We start from the raw sequence: 15,715 nt of genomic DNA, 5'->3' as shown, positions 1-15,715 counted from the left end.
TTGAACACCTCCTTGGGTGAGCTTGACATGCTAAAGTTTCACATGCTGGCTTAGGTGAACAAAGAAAAGGAGGGGACAAATAAAATTTTTTCGTTTAGGATTTGGTGCATTCACGACATGGTTCAAGGCCAATGAAGAATTCGGAATGAGATGATTGAGGATGCTACATCTTCATAAATGATGCCTAAGTGAGGGAGTAACTTGTCTGGGGTTAGTGGAATTGGAGAAGTAGGAATCTGGGACATCTTTCTTCTCACTACTCAAAATGTGGTCTCTGGATCAACAGCATCAGCATCACCTTGGAGTTTACCAGAAATGCAAATCTTAGGCCTTGCTCCAAACCTACTGTCTTGGTCCATTTGCTTTGTTAGAAAATAATACCTGATGCTGGGCAATTTGTAAAGAAAAGAGGTGTATTCGAGTCACAGTTTTGCAGGCTGTATAAGAAGCATGGCACTGGCACCTGCTTGGCTTCTGGTGGGGCCTCAAGCTGCTTCCACTCATGGCAGAAGGCGAAGGGGGGCTGCATGCAGAGAGCACATGGGGAGTGGACCAAGAAAAGAGGAGGAGAGGCCAGGCTCTTTTCAACACCAATTCTCTCAGGAACCAAAGGTGAAAACTCAATCCCTTCCTTGAGAATGGCACCAAGGCATTCACAAAGGATCTGCCATAAGACTCCAACAATGGGGATAGAATTTCAACATGAGAACTGGGGGGCCGAAAAATCCCATATTCAAACCATAGCACCTACTGACTCAGTTTGCATTTTAACAAGATACAAAGATGATTCAATTGCACCTTAAAAATTGTTTTACAACTGTATTTGGGCATATTTTATGTATGTAACTTACCCATTTCAAGTGTACAATTCAATAATTTTCAGTGAAATTACCAAACTGTACAACCATCACTATAAATCAGTTTTAAAACACTTTTATAAGATTACCCCAATAAGATCCCTCATACCCTTTACCGTCAATCTGGTTCCTTCCCATCTCTTTCCCAGGCAACCACTGATCCACTATCTCTATAAATTTGTCTTTTTTTAGACAATTCGTATAAATGAAGCTATACAATATGTGATCCCTGTGTCTTGCCTCTTTCATTTAATGTAATGCTTTTTGTGGTTTGTCCATGCCGTACAGATACCAGTGCTTCATTTCTTTTTATTGCCAAATAACATTCCATTGTTATGATTATATCCCATTCCGAAGCAGGAAATCTCCCTGACTCCTTTGTGACGGGAACTGGAGCGCACAGGTGCTAGAACTAGCCGCAGCTTGGGTGCCAACAGGGGGCAGACTCTACTTGCTTGTTCTCGCTGTGTTGTTCCACCCCTGCAGGAGGGGCATTGCAGGTGAGTGGGTGTAGGAATCGGGTGAGCGCTTTTGGGCACCGGCAGTAACAAAACTCTGTGCAGCCCCCGTAACACCTGGGGGGTGCCCACAACCCCTGAAGCCCCAGAAAGAGTGTTACGGTCAGTGCTCTTTTAGCTTTGCTGTCCACAGATGGCTTAAGTGTTAACAGCTCAGTGGAGGGTCAGTCTGACAGCCTTTTGCACCTGCACCCTAGTTCTTTTCTGGCATCCAGGAGGAATGAGGTTGCATGAACAAATTGGAGATGGTAAATGCCATGGATTTTATTGCTGACGAAAGTGGCTCTCAGCTGGAAGGGGAGCTGAAAAAGGGATGGAGTGAGAAGATAATCTTCCCCTGGAGTCCGACTGTCCCCAGACTCCTAAGCAACGCCATCAAGCTGTCCCTCTGAAATCAAGCTGCTGCTCTTTGACGTCCAGCCATAGTCTGTGATGTTCTGCTGCTTTTCCTCTTCTCTTCTTTTCCTCTGCCAGTGGAGCCTGGGGTTTTTATGGGCACAGGATGGGGAGCAGGTTGGGCCATGGGTGGTTTTGGAAAAGGCAACATTCGAGTGGAAAAACTGGAATGTATGTTCCCACTTTGGGCCAAGGTTCCAGGTTTGAGGATGGCACCCTAGCCAGGGACCACCCTCTTCTGCCCAGAATTTCCCTGCCTTCTGTCTGTATCCATTCTGTTTATGTGTTCATTAGTTGACGGACATTTGTGGTTTTTTCCCCCCAACTTTAGGACCATTGTGAGTAATACCGCAAAGAACATTTGTGTACAAGTCTTTTTGTGGCATGTGTTTTTATTTCACTTGGGTAGATAAGAGTAGAATCACTGGGTCAAATGGTACTACACACTAAGACCTGAGAAGCTCTGTTCCAGACATTTTCTGTGTGTGCCAGGATGTGATAATCCCCTGGGTAATGGAATGTTCATGGGCTTGTCCAGGCCTGAGTGAGGCTTGATTCTGTTACTAGTAATTGTGTGATGTTGAACAAATAGCTTTACTTAGTTGGTGAAGTAGATTTATCGTCCCTACTGTATAAGGTTACTGTGAGATATAAAGTCGTATGTTGACTTTGGAGAAAAACGAATCTAGGTTGAAGGCTAATCTGGCTAACTTTTTATGGTTGGATAAATTACCAAACCCCCAAGGCCAGTTTCTTTGTCTATAAGTGGGGATAATAATACATTTCTTGCTTGGCTTAAATAAAGTAATGTGTTCACTATTTTAACAAAATAATCAATAAACATTGGCAACTATTACATAAACACCTAGCTCAGATTGGGTGCTCAGGAAATGCTAGGTCAGTACAAGATGGTTTCTACATCTTGGATCTTTCCCGGGGAAAGAGATCAATTAAGCGGACACACACACACACATACACAGCCCGAGTTATTTTGCTTTGTGTGGTAGAATCAGGAGCTTCTCCTAAACAAAGTTAAACCTTCTTGATGAACTCACTTGTGATTTGTAAACATTCAACTCCAAGTCCAGGAGACATGTCTGTGATGCTGAGGTTTCAGTTCTGGAACATGTAAATATACACTACTCGGTTATAGGCTCAGATTAGCTCAGGAGCTTCTTGAGCACCATGGCTTAAGGAAGGATTTACCAGGGAGTCCTGGGCTATATTAGCTTTACTTAGCAGAGCAGAAAAACAACCTGCTGCAGCCAGGAGGGGTCATGGGTCAGTGAGCTTGACTGACCAGTTTTTCAGATAATTCTAGGACCAGCTTTCAAGGGGAAAGTGAACACTGTCAACCCTTCAGTTAGCCCCTATTATAACCTAGACATACACCATGCTGACATGCCCTCTTCCTCATTCTAATACAAAGACCTCTTGCAAAAAGACAGACATTTACACATGGGCACAGGATGCCTAATTATAAGAGCTTTTGTGCATAACCCTGTCCTTAGATGAGGTCTGATGCCCTTGACTCTCCTCATCCATTCCCTTTGCCCATGTGGCTGCAGGCTAATATGACTACATCCCTCTCTGTAGCAGGAAATGTCCTGCATCTCTGCTGGCCAACTATGTCCGCAGTCTGTTGTGTCTGTGAGGACCTGCTCAGTGAAGAAGTGAGGAGATCTCTTTCTTGCTGTCTCTAGAAGGTCACTGTATTAGCTTACCCAGGCTGCCACAACAAAATATCTCTGATTGCTGGTCTTAAACACCTGAAAGTTATTTTCTCCCTGTGGTGGAGGCTGGAAAGTCCAGGATTGAGGTCTGGTAGGGTTCAGTTTCTGGTGAAGGCACTCTTTCGGGTTTGCAGGGGCTGCCTTCTTTCTTTGGCATGGCAGACACATGGCAGAGAGAGGAGCTTTCTGGTGCCTCTCCTTATAAGAACACTCATCCTATTAAATCATGTCCCCACTCTTATTACCTCATTTAATCTTAATTACCTCCTTATAGGCACTGTCTCCAAATACAGTCACATCAGGGGTTAGGGCTTCAACATAAGTGTTTTGGGGGAACACAATTTAGTCCACAGCAGCCACTTACCAGAAGGATAGTTTAGGAAGATCCCACTGTTTGGTGAATACAACTGTCCTCCCCGTTGGTGGAGGTGGGAAGATGTGAGAGCTGGAATGGGAAACATCTGCTGTAAAGCTAATGCCAGCCAGTCTTGTGTTAGGCTTGAGAAACTAAGTCCTAAATCAATTGTGTTCACAGGGATAAAATGATTCATTGCAAAAAGGGAGGCTAAGAGTTGAAAAGTGGATATCATTTCATCTTATGCATTAAAAATGGGGGAAAAAAGAAAAAGCCTTCTGACTCAGGCACCAATTGCTTAGCTTTAATTGTCTATGTGACTGTGATTGCAAAGCTGTCTCCCAGCATTTAGTAGAAGTTTTAAAGCGTATTAGATCGCTGCTGGGGCTTAATGACAACAGGAATCATCCCAATTCAGAAGGCAATTATTTACCTGGTGACCTTTTACAATGTGGCAAGTTTTCCTTCAGGATTTTTTACAGTGACTGATATTTCCAATAAACGTGGGTCTCTCCCCTCCCCCCAATCAATTGTTGGTATTTCAATGTCATGAAACTAAAAGCTGTGAAATTAAACCTGCTGTGCAAGTAACGAAAATGGGGAGACTGAAATGAGACTGTAGGTCCCTTTTATATAATATCAGTGCAACATTATGGTACAAATGCAGGGAAAATGGACTGTTGTGTTGATGGGAATATGTAGCATTGGGCATGGGGTCTTTGTCTGGAGGGGTTAATGTCAATTTCTTTAATTCAACACTGCCCTGATTGCTGGGTCTCGCCAGAAGACTTTGTATTTGCTTTCCCAATTTCTACCCCAATCAGCTGTGACATTGCAGACAATTTCTTTTGTGATCTGCACAGCTCTAAGGTCAAGGGAACAGGGGCCTGGATCAACCCATCACAATACATGGACTTCTAAAGGTGCTTTTGTGTATTGATCTGAAATGTCTCTGTGATTTCCAAGCACATGTGATTTAGTGGACTGTATTTATGTCACTGTGATCACTGATTGCTCTCAAAATCACTGGAAGGGAGGTTGCCATTCCCATCTTTGATTTACAATGGAGAATGCTGTGTTCATAGTGTTTTAAATATAGGTTTAATTTCTCGGGTGTGTTACGGCCAACAGATCAGAAGACAACCGCTATTGAGAAGATAATTGTTACTCACAGTTCCCAAAAGGAGGAGGCATGCTGCACCACACAGGGTCACACGGGGAAGCACCAGGGTGGATCAGGAGGCAGAGGGGGTTAGGGGAAGACTTGGGCAAGAGGCTTTAGCATGATTTCCCTGGAAAAGGAATGGGCGAGGCAGGGTAAGCAGGCTGAGGATTGACCATTTCAGCATTTCAGCAGGCTCTGGGGCACACAGGCTGTCCCCAGCCATCTGATACCTGACCCTGGGGTGATGAGAGCTGGTGGATGATGGCCCAGAAGGTGACAGCCTGATAAAGCAGGTGGTTGGGGTGTGAGCTCTGGAATGGTTTGTTTGCATATCAAAAGTGCACTGGCAGATAAGTTCTTTATTATCTCTAGAAATTGGCTGTCTCCAGGAAGGGCAGTTTCTCCAGGGTCAGCAAGGCCCCAGGTGTCAAAGCATCAGAAACACATTGTTAATACACAGAGGAATGAGGTGCTGTGCATTAGGACTCAGGGCTAGTCTTGGGCTGAATGCTACTTAGAAAGCAAAATATAGAGGTTTCTGGAAGCTAACCACAGAATCACAGTTTCAAGCTGAAGAAGAGACCTCCAAATCATCCTACCTTCTTATATGAATGAGGAAATTGGAGCTCAGAGAGGGCATGTGGCCTGACCAAGGTCACCAAGCATCATGACTTCTTTCTCCTCTGTCCAGTCCCTTTCTATGCCATCCTGATTGGCCCACTACTTTTCAGTGTTATGACCCTGGTCCTGTCTCTCCCACATCCCTCCAATATACAGGCACACAGGGGAGGAGTTCTCTTTTTTACCCAGTTTCCTAGACGTGAGCAGTGATTATGTAACTGGCCCATTTTGGTTTGGGGCAGTGTCAGAGCAAAAGAAAGTGGTGTATTGGAAGAGGTCTCCATCAAACCAAGCTGGGAAGCTCTGCTTGAAAGGAAGGAGCTCTCTATTCTATTCATAAATAGACAATCCTTCTGATGAGAGACTCTCAGTGTTCCCTTTTTGATAAATTTACCCTCAAGACCTTACATCTTTTTCATAGTATGTCCTCAGGTCTGATATATTTCCTTTGGTTCTGTTACAGTAACCAGCCCCCAGTGTCTAGACATTTCTTTTTCGACCAAGGTAGGAGGGTATATTGACTTTTGCAATTGGTACTAAGTTTAGTTTTCAACAGAGTTTCAGAGCTGCAGTATGAACAACTTTCCCTAGTTTGAGTTGTATGGTTAGCAAGCAACTTGCTCAGTGATCCTTGACCTTGGATGCACATTAGAATGAATTATCTAGGGACCCTTTAAAAATCCAATGCCAGGCCAGGCACGGTGACTCACACCTATAATCCCAGCACTTTGGGAGGCCGTGGCAGGTGGATCACCTGAGGTCAGGAGTTTGAGACCAGCCTGACGAAAAAGGTGAAACCCTGTCTCTACTAAAAACACAAAAATGAGCTGGGTGTGGTGGCAGGTGCCTGTAGTCCCAGCTACTCAGGAGGCTGAGGCAGGAGAATTGCTTGAATCTGGGAGGCTGAAGTTGCAGTGATCTGAGCTGAGATTGCGCTACTGCACTACCGGCCTGGGTGATAGCAAGACTCTGAAAAAAAAAAAAAAAAAAAGAAAAATCCAGTGCCAGAATCCCTCTCCTCAGACATTCATACTTGATTGGGCTAGGGTGGGGCCCAGAAAGTGGGATATTTTTGATGCTCCCAAGTGATCCTACCATGGAACCAGAAATACAAATCACTGAGCTAGAGGGAAACTGGCCAGCAGCGACAGGAAGGTGATGCCCTGGATTCATCTAAGAGGATCCACAGGCCTGAGATACAGAAACCACTGGTCAGATGGTCTTCTCATTTCACACAGGACACCCCTGTTCCTGCCCCTAGTCTGAACACAAAACCTGATGACAGCACACTCTGCCTGAAAATCCTTCAATGCTTCTCTACTAACTGAAAATAAAGTAAAAAAATCTGCAGTGTCCGTGTTGTGGTTACTATTACTTATGTAGCAAACCACTCCCAAATGTCAGCCATTATATCATGCTCATGGATTCTGTGAGTCAGGATTCGGACAGGACACAATGAGGACGGCTTGCCTGTGCTCCATAGAGTCTGGAGTCTCTGCTGGAAACTGCCAAGTTGGGGGCGGCTTAATAGCTGGGAGCTGGAATCATCTGGAAGTGTCATCACTCACATCTGGAGTTGATGCTGGCTGTCGGCTGGGATCTCAGCTGGGGCTGTTGATCTGAGCACCTACCTGCAGCCTCTCCTTGTGGCCTGGTGGCCTGAGTATCGGCACGGTGGCCTCAGGCTAGCTGGACTTGTCAGCTGGTGGTTCAGTGTTCCAAGAGTCAGAAAAGTGCCCTGTTGGACCTAGCCTCAGAAGTCACATAGCATCACTTCCTTCCGCTGCATTTGTAAAGCAGTCATGAACCTGCTCAGATTCAAGTGGAGGGGATGTAACCCTGCCTCTAGCTGGGGGAGGGTAGCAAGCTCCCACTGTGGAAGAGTACATGGGATGGGAGCTATTATGGAGACATCTTTAGGATTTTGCTCAGCTGCAATGGCTGCATCTCATTGTCTTATTCTTCACTCCAGTCCAGCTAACGTGTTTACAGTTCCCAGAAGACACAATTCTCTTCCTTCTCAGGGAAGGTATTCATGGGGTGCTGGGTGCTCCCTGGTGCAGCTGTGCCTCTCTCTGTGTCTCTCGGATGGGCCTTCATCCCACTGCAGGCTGTTGGGGGATTCAGGTCTCCCTCTCCCTCACTAGTCTGTAAGTTTCTTCAGGATAGAAACTGTTTTCTTTTAATGTTCCCAACACTTAGCAGTGTTTGGCCTAAAGTGGGTGTTCAAAAAATAGTAACAAATGTAGTTCTATTATGGTGAACACACGCCTTTTAAAACTAAGATTTAAAAATTAGACTTGTCTCCTAGGCTTGCAGCACTTCCGCAGTATTGAAGAGCTTAGGCAATCCCATGGGAACTGAGACTCACCAGTTTCTCCTGCTTTGCACTTGTCCCTCAGCCCTAGGTGGCCATTTACATCCCTTTCAGCTTCTCATTCCCATTACGAAAAGGCCTCCCTTGAGTATCAATAATAAATTTGTTAATGTTGCCGAAGTGCTTAGAAGATGGAAAGAGCTGGATGTAAGCTACATATTATTATTAATAATGGTATGAGATTGATTATTCATTTCTGCAGAACTTCTCCTATTTGGTCTGTGCAAAATTGGAAATTGGTTGTGTTAAATTGGCTTACCTGCTCCATTTGGCCCTGTCAGGAAAATCAATGATACACACATGAATATTCTTCCATGTACATAGCCATTTTCAAAGTTAGATGATCATCAATATTTATTGTAAGCAGTTATGGAAAAAAATGGATGAATATTTAACACATGAGAGCATTTAGGTATTATTAAATGTGCCTGGCCAAGCAAATTTTGAGGCTATATTTGGGCTTTAACTTACAACAGAAAATCCATATTATTAATTAGATACATGGTCATGTTTGAAAGGCCATCGCTGGAAAGGTCTTGGAATCTGAAGGCAGAGAACAACTTCCGAATGGCAAAAGCTACTCTATGCCCTTATGCCTAGCCAGGAGTTCCAGACAATTGCAGGATGGTGCCTTTAGACATTTCCTGGTTTTACTGGTGAGACAACATCCTAATGTGAGGTATGAGAAATTCCCAATTTGGAGACACGTGTGCTTCGTGGGTCCTGGATTCCCGTATCACAAGTGATAGCGAACTTTGCAAGAAGGGACATTGCTCGCTGAATGGTTTGAAGGAATAGGCTCTGATTCCAGAAGCATCAGAAAGATGATGGAGCAGATGCTGTGGGAATAGCATGGGAGTATTAATAGGAAGTGAGAAAAATGTGGGTTCTAATCCAGTCTCAGCTGTATGGCCTTGGGAAATGACTTTTTCTCTATGGACCTTGGTTTTCCTCATAAGTAAAATGAACTACGAGATCTTTAAAGTCCTTTCTGGAGCTAACTCTCAAAAACTTTATAGACGTTGTATTGAACTCAGTGTATGAAGCACCCACATTTGTTTTGCCCTACCCGATAACCCTCCCCCAAAACCCACTCAGTCAAGAGTCCCAGACATTGAGCTCTGATTGGGCCTTTAGACAGGAGTCAAAGTGGCTGTAGCTTCCAGGCCTGACCCAACAGAGCCCAGAGACTTTGGCTCCTGACAATACTTCTGGGCTCAGATGGAGCCCCATGACACACGGTAAAAGTTAGAAAAATTTTTCTGTGAAGAGCCAGCTAGTAACTATTTTAGATGGTCCTTGTTGCAATTACTCCACTATGCCCATGAAGGCAGCAACAGAGACTACCTAAGCAAATAGCTGTGGCTGTATTCCAATAAAACTCTATGGAAACAAGTTTGAATTGCATGCAATTTTCCCATGTCACAAAATATTGTTTGTCTTTTAATTTTTTCCCAATTGTTTGAAAATATACAGGCATTCTTAGTTCAAGGACACACAAAATCAGGAGGACTGCCCATGCTATAACTGGGGAAGGGTCCACCTGTGGTCTTCAGCGTGAGGGAAGTAAGATGACACATCCTATAGGGGTGCATAATCCATGAAGTGAAAGCAGCACCCACCTCCGCCAGCTCATTAATTCCCCACTAGAGGCGGCAGCACAGAGGAGCACACTCTACTAGGGGGTGGAGAGTGTTCTGAGTTCTTCTGTTTCCTGCCCCGTAGGAGTCCACCCACAGGATATCCCCTGCAAGGCAGCAGAGACAGGATGAGCCATGTGAGGGTTCTCTGCATTAGGGTTCTCCAGAGAAATAGAATCAATAGGAGATATATAATACATACTCCTGTGTGTGTGTGTATCAGTATCTGTGTATGTGTGTGTGTGTATATATATATAGATCTGTGTGTGTGTGTGTATATATAAAGATCTCTCTCTCCTTCTAAATATATAGAGACATATATGTATATATACATATATATATATCCCTGCTTGTGTCTCTCAGCTAATGAATGGCATTACTTCCTATTCCACTGAGAAAATGGAAGCACTCTGAGAGAACTTGTAAACATTCCCAGCACCACATCTACCTGCCTAATAAAAGAATTATATATATATACAAAATTATATATATATATATAGAGAGAGAGAGAGAGAAAGAGAGAGAGAGGAGAGATTTACTATAAGGACTGGCTCACAAAATTATGGAAGCTAAGAAGTTCCAAGATCGCTGTTGGTAAGCTGAAGACCCAGGAGAGCTGAATGTGTAAGTTTCAGGTGGAGGGCAGGAGAACACCAATGTCTCAGCTCAAAAGTCAGGCAGGTGGAATTCTTTCTTACTAAGATTTTTTGTTCTATTCAGGCCTTCGGTTGATTGGATGAGGCCCACCTACATTAGGGAGGGTAATCTGCCTTTCTCAATCTATGCATTCAAATGTTAATCTCATCCAGAAACACTTTCATGCACACACCTAGAACAATGTTTGACCAAATGTCTGGGCAACCCATGACCCAGTCAAGTTGATACATGAGTTGATCATCACACCCTCCTGATAGCACTTGTCTCCTCCACGTGGATCTGCTAACCTTTGGTCAGGCCTAGCACAAACCTGACCAAAATGGGCTCCCTGGCAACCACACCACGTTCTCCTAGGGCAATCACTTTCCCTCTTTCCTAGATGACCATTGCACTTATTTGCATCTCTCTTGAAACCTCCAGGCCTTGTTCCCTGCTTCTCTCTCTCAGTTAATGACATTGCTTCCTGTTCCACCGAGAACATGGAAGTGCATCTGAGAGAACTTGTAGAAGTTCCCAGCACCACATCTGCCTGCCTACCAAAATGTGCCCTGTGTGCTCTGCCTTCCTTTCCATTCCTGTAGAGGAATCCCCTTCGTTCTTTTTTTGAGGCAGGGTCTTGTTCTGCCACCCAGGCTGGAGTGCAGTGGTACAATCATGGTTCACTGCAGCCTCAACCTCCTGGGCTCAAGCGATTCTCCCAAATCAGTATCTCTACAAACACACACCACTATACCTTGCTAATTTTTTGTATTTTTCTGTAGAGACAGGGTTTTGCCATGTTGCCCAGGCTGTTCTTGAATTCCTGGGCTCAAGGGGCCCTCCTAAATTGCTGGAATTATAGTCATGAGTCACTGCATCCAGCCTCCCCTTACTCCATGGAAGCAAGGAAATCAGTAGAAAACTGGTGCAGCTATGAAGCAGGGAGACAAGGGCTGCTCAAACCAGGTGATGGCAGGGAAATTGGTGAGAAATGGTCAGATTCTGGATATAATTTAAAGGCAGGGTCAATAGGGTTTGCTGATATATTAGGTGTGGAGATTTAAAAGACAGGATGCAATGATGATTCCAATGTTGTCAGCCTAAACAACTGGAAGGGTGGAGTTGCCATCAACTGAGATAGGAAAAACTGTCTGGAGAGTGTATGGATTTGTGTTCTCACATATTCATATGTTGAAGTCTTAATCGTCAGGACTCCAGAATGTGGTCTTATTTGGAAATAAGATCATTGCAGATGTAATTAGTTAAGTTTTGAGGTCATACTGGAGTAGAGTGGGTCATTAATCCAATATGACTAGTGTCCTTTTAAAAGGGTGACATTTAGACACAGGAACACACAGGGAGAATGTCATGTATGTGAAGATGATGGCAGAGATTTACCAGCCAAGGAATCCCCAAATTGCCAGAAAACCACCAAGAGCTAGGAGGTGGAATCGATTCTTTCTCACAGCCGTCAGAAGGAGTCAACTCTGCTGACACCCTGATCTTGAACTTCTAGTCTCCAGAACTGTGAAACAAAAAGTTTCTGTAGTTTAACCCACCCAGTTTGTGGAACTTTGTTACAGCAGCCCTAAGACACTACTGTTGAGAGGTTTACGGGGAATGAAGGATAGGGTTTTGGTTTCAGCCCCATTAAATATGAGATGCTGATTGAATATCTGATGTCAAGTAGGCAGCTGGAGGTTAAAGTCAGAAGTTCAGGGGAGAGGCTCAGACTATACGTTTATTTTGTGAGCTGTTACCATACCCCTGGTATGTAAAGCCATATGATGAATGCGATCTAGAGACCTAGATAGTGAAAGCAAACAAAAATGCTAAGAGGTCCAAAGACAAGTGCAATGTTAAGACTGAAAAACCAAGAAAGACCCAGAAAATGAGACCGAGAAGGACCGGTCTGAGCAGGTAGGAAATGAGGAGTATGTGGTGTCCCAGAAGCTGTAGGAAGAAGAGTTTTAAGAAGGATGGAGAGAGAGGCTGTGTCCAGTGCTGCTGGAGGAGAAGAGGATAACTGATAATTAACTACTGGAGTTAGCAACGCGGATGACCTAGTGATTTTAGTGGAGTGGTGGTGGTGAGGTCCTGATTGGAGTGGGTTTAAGAGAGGTTGGGAGGCAAGAAATTGGAGAGAATTATTTTCTACGAAAGGAAGCTAAGAAGGGCTGGGTGAGGTGGCTCGTACCTGTAACACCAGTACTCTGGGAGGTCAAGGCAGGGGGATGGAGCCCGGGAGTTGGAGACCAGTCCAGGCAATGTAGTGAAAGCCCATCTCTACAAAACGTACAAAGGAATTAGCCAGGCATGGTTGTATGTGCCTGTGGTACCAGCTACTCAGGAAGCTGAGGTGAGAGGATTGCTTGAGCCTGGGAGGTCGAAGCTGCAGTGAGCCATGTTCACACCACTACACTAAGCGTAGGCAACAGAGTGAGACTTTATCTAAAAAAAATAAAAAATAAAAAAAAAATCAAGCAAACAAAAAGCAAAGAAATGGAGCAGTAGCTGGAGGCACAAGTGGGTTGAGAGGGAATGTGTACATATGTGTGTATGTGTGTTCATATGTTTAATATTGGTGATATAGTTTGGATATTTTTCTTTGCCCAAATCTCATGTTGAATTGTAATCCCTGATGTTTGGAGGTGGGGCCTGGTGGGAGGTGTTTGGGTCATGGGTGTGGATCTTTCCTGGTGTGGTGCTGTCCTTGTGATAGTGAGTTCTCATGAGATCTGGTCATTTAAAAGTATGTGACACTTTCCCTCCCCACACTCTCTCTCTCATTCCTGCTTCTGCCATATGACATGCCTGCTCCCCCTTCACCTTCCATCATGATCTTAAGCTTCCTGAGGCATCCCTAGAAGCCAAGCAGATGCCAGCACCATACTTCCTATAAAGCTTGCAGAACTCTGAGCCAACTGATCCTCTTTTCTTTACAACCAGTGTCAGGTATTTCTTTATAGCAATGCAAGAAGAGCCCAATGCCACGGAGCAACAATCCTATATGTAAAGGGGAATAATCTAGAATAGAAAAGGAAAGTCATAATGCAAGTAAAAGAAGATAGAATTGCTGAGGTGATGTGCTTGGATAGATGAGAGGGGTTGGGAATGAGGGCACAAGTGGAGTGTTGGCCATGGGCAGCCCTCTTCTCCCTCCTTCATTGCTGCAGCAGTTTTCTACTGATTTCCTTGCTTCCATAGGAGTAAGGGGAGGCTGGGTGTGGTGGCTTATGCCTATAATCCCGGCACTTTGGGATGTCCAGGAGGGTCCCTGGAGCCCAGGAATTCAAGAACAGCCTGGGTAACGTGGTGAAACCCTGTCTCTACAGAAAAATACAAACAATTGGCCTGATTTTCTTGCTTTTAACCTTGCCACCCACAGTCTAATCAGTAACTCTCACAAATACAGTAGCAAGAGTGATTCATTTAAAACATTAGTCAGATTATGTCATTCTTCTCGAAACCCTCCAAATGGTGTCACAGCCACTTAAAGCAAGAGCCTGAATCCTTATAAGGCCCCACTGCCCGGCTCCCCATGGTCTCTCTGACCTGTGATCACTCTGCTCCAGTCACATTGATTACCTGGCTGTTCCTTTAAGGCATCAGGAATTCTCCTGTCTGGAAGGTTTCTTCCTCATGGCTCACTCCTTCACCTCCTTCCTATGTCTTCCCAAATGTCCCCCTTCAGTGAAGCTTTCCCAGAACACCCTAAATAAAGTTGCAACTCTTCCCATTTTTTTTTTTATGGAGCTTGTGGCAAAAGTGAGGCAAGAAAAGTTTGTGCCCAAGATATCCTGCTTTCAAGTGTAATTAATAATGCAAATTATTCCCTAATAGCACCAATCTGGTTTGTCTATGAACAACCAGAGGCAAGCAGGCACTTAGATCAGATAAATGTTTCAGTGTCGTAATTTTTCTTCCTTCTGGAGGAAGCAAGCTCGAAACTGCCAGAATGAGTGACCATGAGTTGACAGTGGCCAATGTTGCAAGAGATTATAACTCTTGGTCAAGGGCAATGTAGATAGCTTTGCAAACTCATTCAACACTCATGGAATCCCGGACATTTTCAGTCTGGATAGTTTTGTAGCCAGGAAACTTGATACTTGGTCTCAAAGGAAACTAAATTAATGTTTTTACACCCTGATTTCATAAACATCCAAATTTTTATATGAATTTAACTTGGAAATTTGGAATGTTTCTTGCAACATGCATTTCATATACCCCTTACCCCGTGAGGTTCCCTGAGATTCTAAATGTCCTGCCAACCAAGGAGAAAAAGAGGGCATCCCTTGCTCGAATTCTGCAGAACTTCTTACCCTGGATCCCTTGCACTCAGCCTTATTGCAGTCACTTCCAGTTGTAGCTGCTCTTCTCCAATTGGTCTGCTGTGCCTTCCAGTGGGTGTCTCCTATTCTCAAGTCTGTCAGACACACTGATATTTCTTTCTTTCCCTCCTCCCCATGGCCTCTGCACCACCTCCGACAGGCTGCAGTGTTTGTGACTGATGGAGGTTGGTCTTCACCCACTTGTATTTTGGGGTTTGTGGTGGACTTTTCACTGGCTTTGTTGTACATGTTGTCCCCCTAGGCAATCAGCCTCTATCCCAAACCTCCCTCTTATAAATCTTATGGTAGGATTTATTATCCAAAGGATAATAATTTAAACCCAGAGAGGGTAAGGAACTTGCCTGGGGCCTCTCAGCTTATGAGCAGTGGATCTGGGGTTGAATCCCAGTCTGTTTGACTCTGAAGTTTTTCTCTTTACATTATTCAAACATGACATCTCTTAATAGTGTGATTATTAACATATGCCATTATGACAATTATCCTGTCTTCGGTTTTTCCCCCGAATCCCTAACTGTTCAGTGCCTTCTGTTGTGCTCCACCTACATTTGCTTTTTGGGAGAAACATTCATTCCTGTGGTTTCATCAGTCACTTCTGTGCAATGTTTCTATTTTCCCGCTCTCCAGATGTCTTTCCTTTAACACCGTATCCCAGCTGTTACACTGAATTTGAGACATGTTCATGGGGATGTGAATAGGACCCACCTTAGATTCAAGTCTAAAAAACCGCAAAAACAAAAAGAAGTGGTGTCTCTCCTAACCAGAACCTCCTCTCCAGGCTCTTCCGCCACATTTCGGCTCGCCTGCTTGATTTTACGCCATCTGCTCCATGAAGAGGGGCTTCTCAGTAGAGTTGTCACAAGCATTATGAAGTGTTAGCAGCAGCTGGTTAAGCATATTTATGCTACAGTAGAAACATGAGGGTTGGATACAACAGCACAACATGGACTATTTTGGCAAGGAAGAGTAATGGGCGACAGATGTGGTACATGATGTTTCTGTGGTAGAGACCAGCATGACCTAAGCATATCTCAAAGGCAGGATAAACCCAGCTCCTGTCATGTGGAA

The sequence above is a fragment of the Colobus angolensis genome, unplaced genomic scaffold (assembly GCF_000951035.1).
Source record: "Colobus angolensis palliatus isolate OR3802 unplaced genomic scaffold, Cang.pa_1.0 Scaffold175, whole genome shotgun sequence".
NCBI classification, from domain to species: Eukaryota; Metazoa; Chordata; class Mammalia; order Primates; family Cercopithecidae; genus Colobus; species Colobus angolensis.
The sequence above is the reverse complement of the archived record's forward strand: the minus strand, read 5'-3'. Positions refer to the sequence as shown.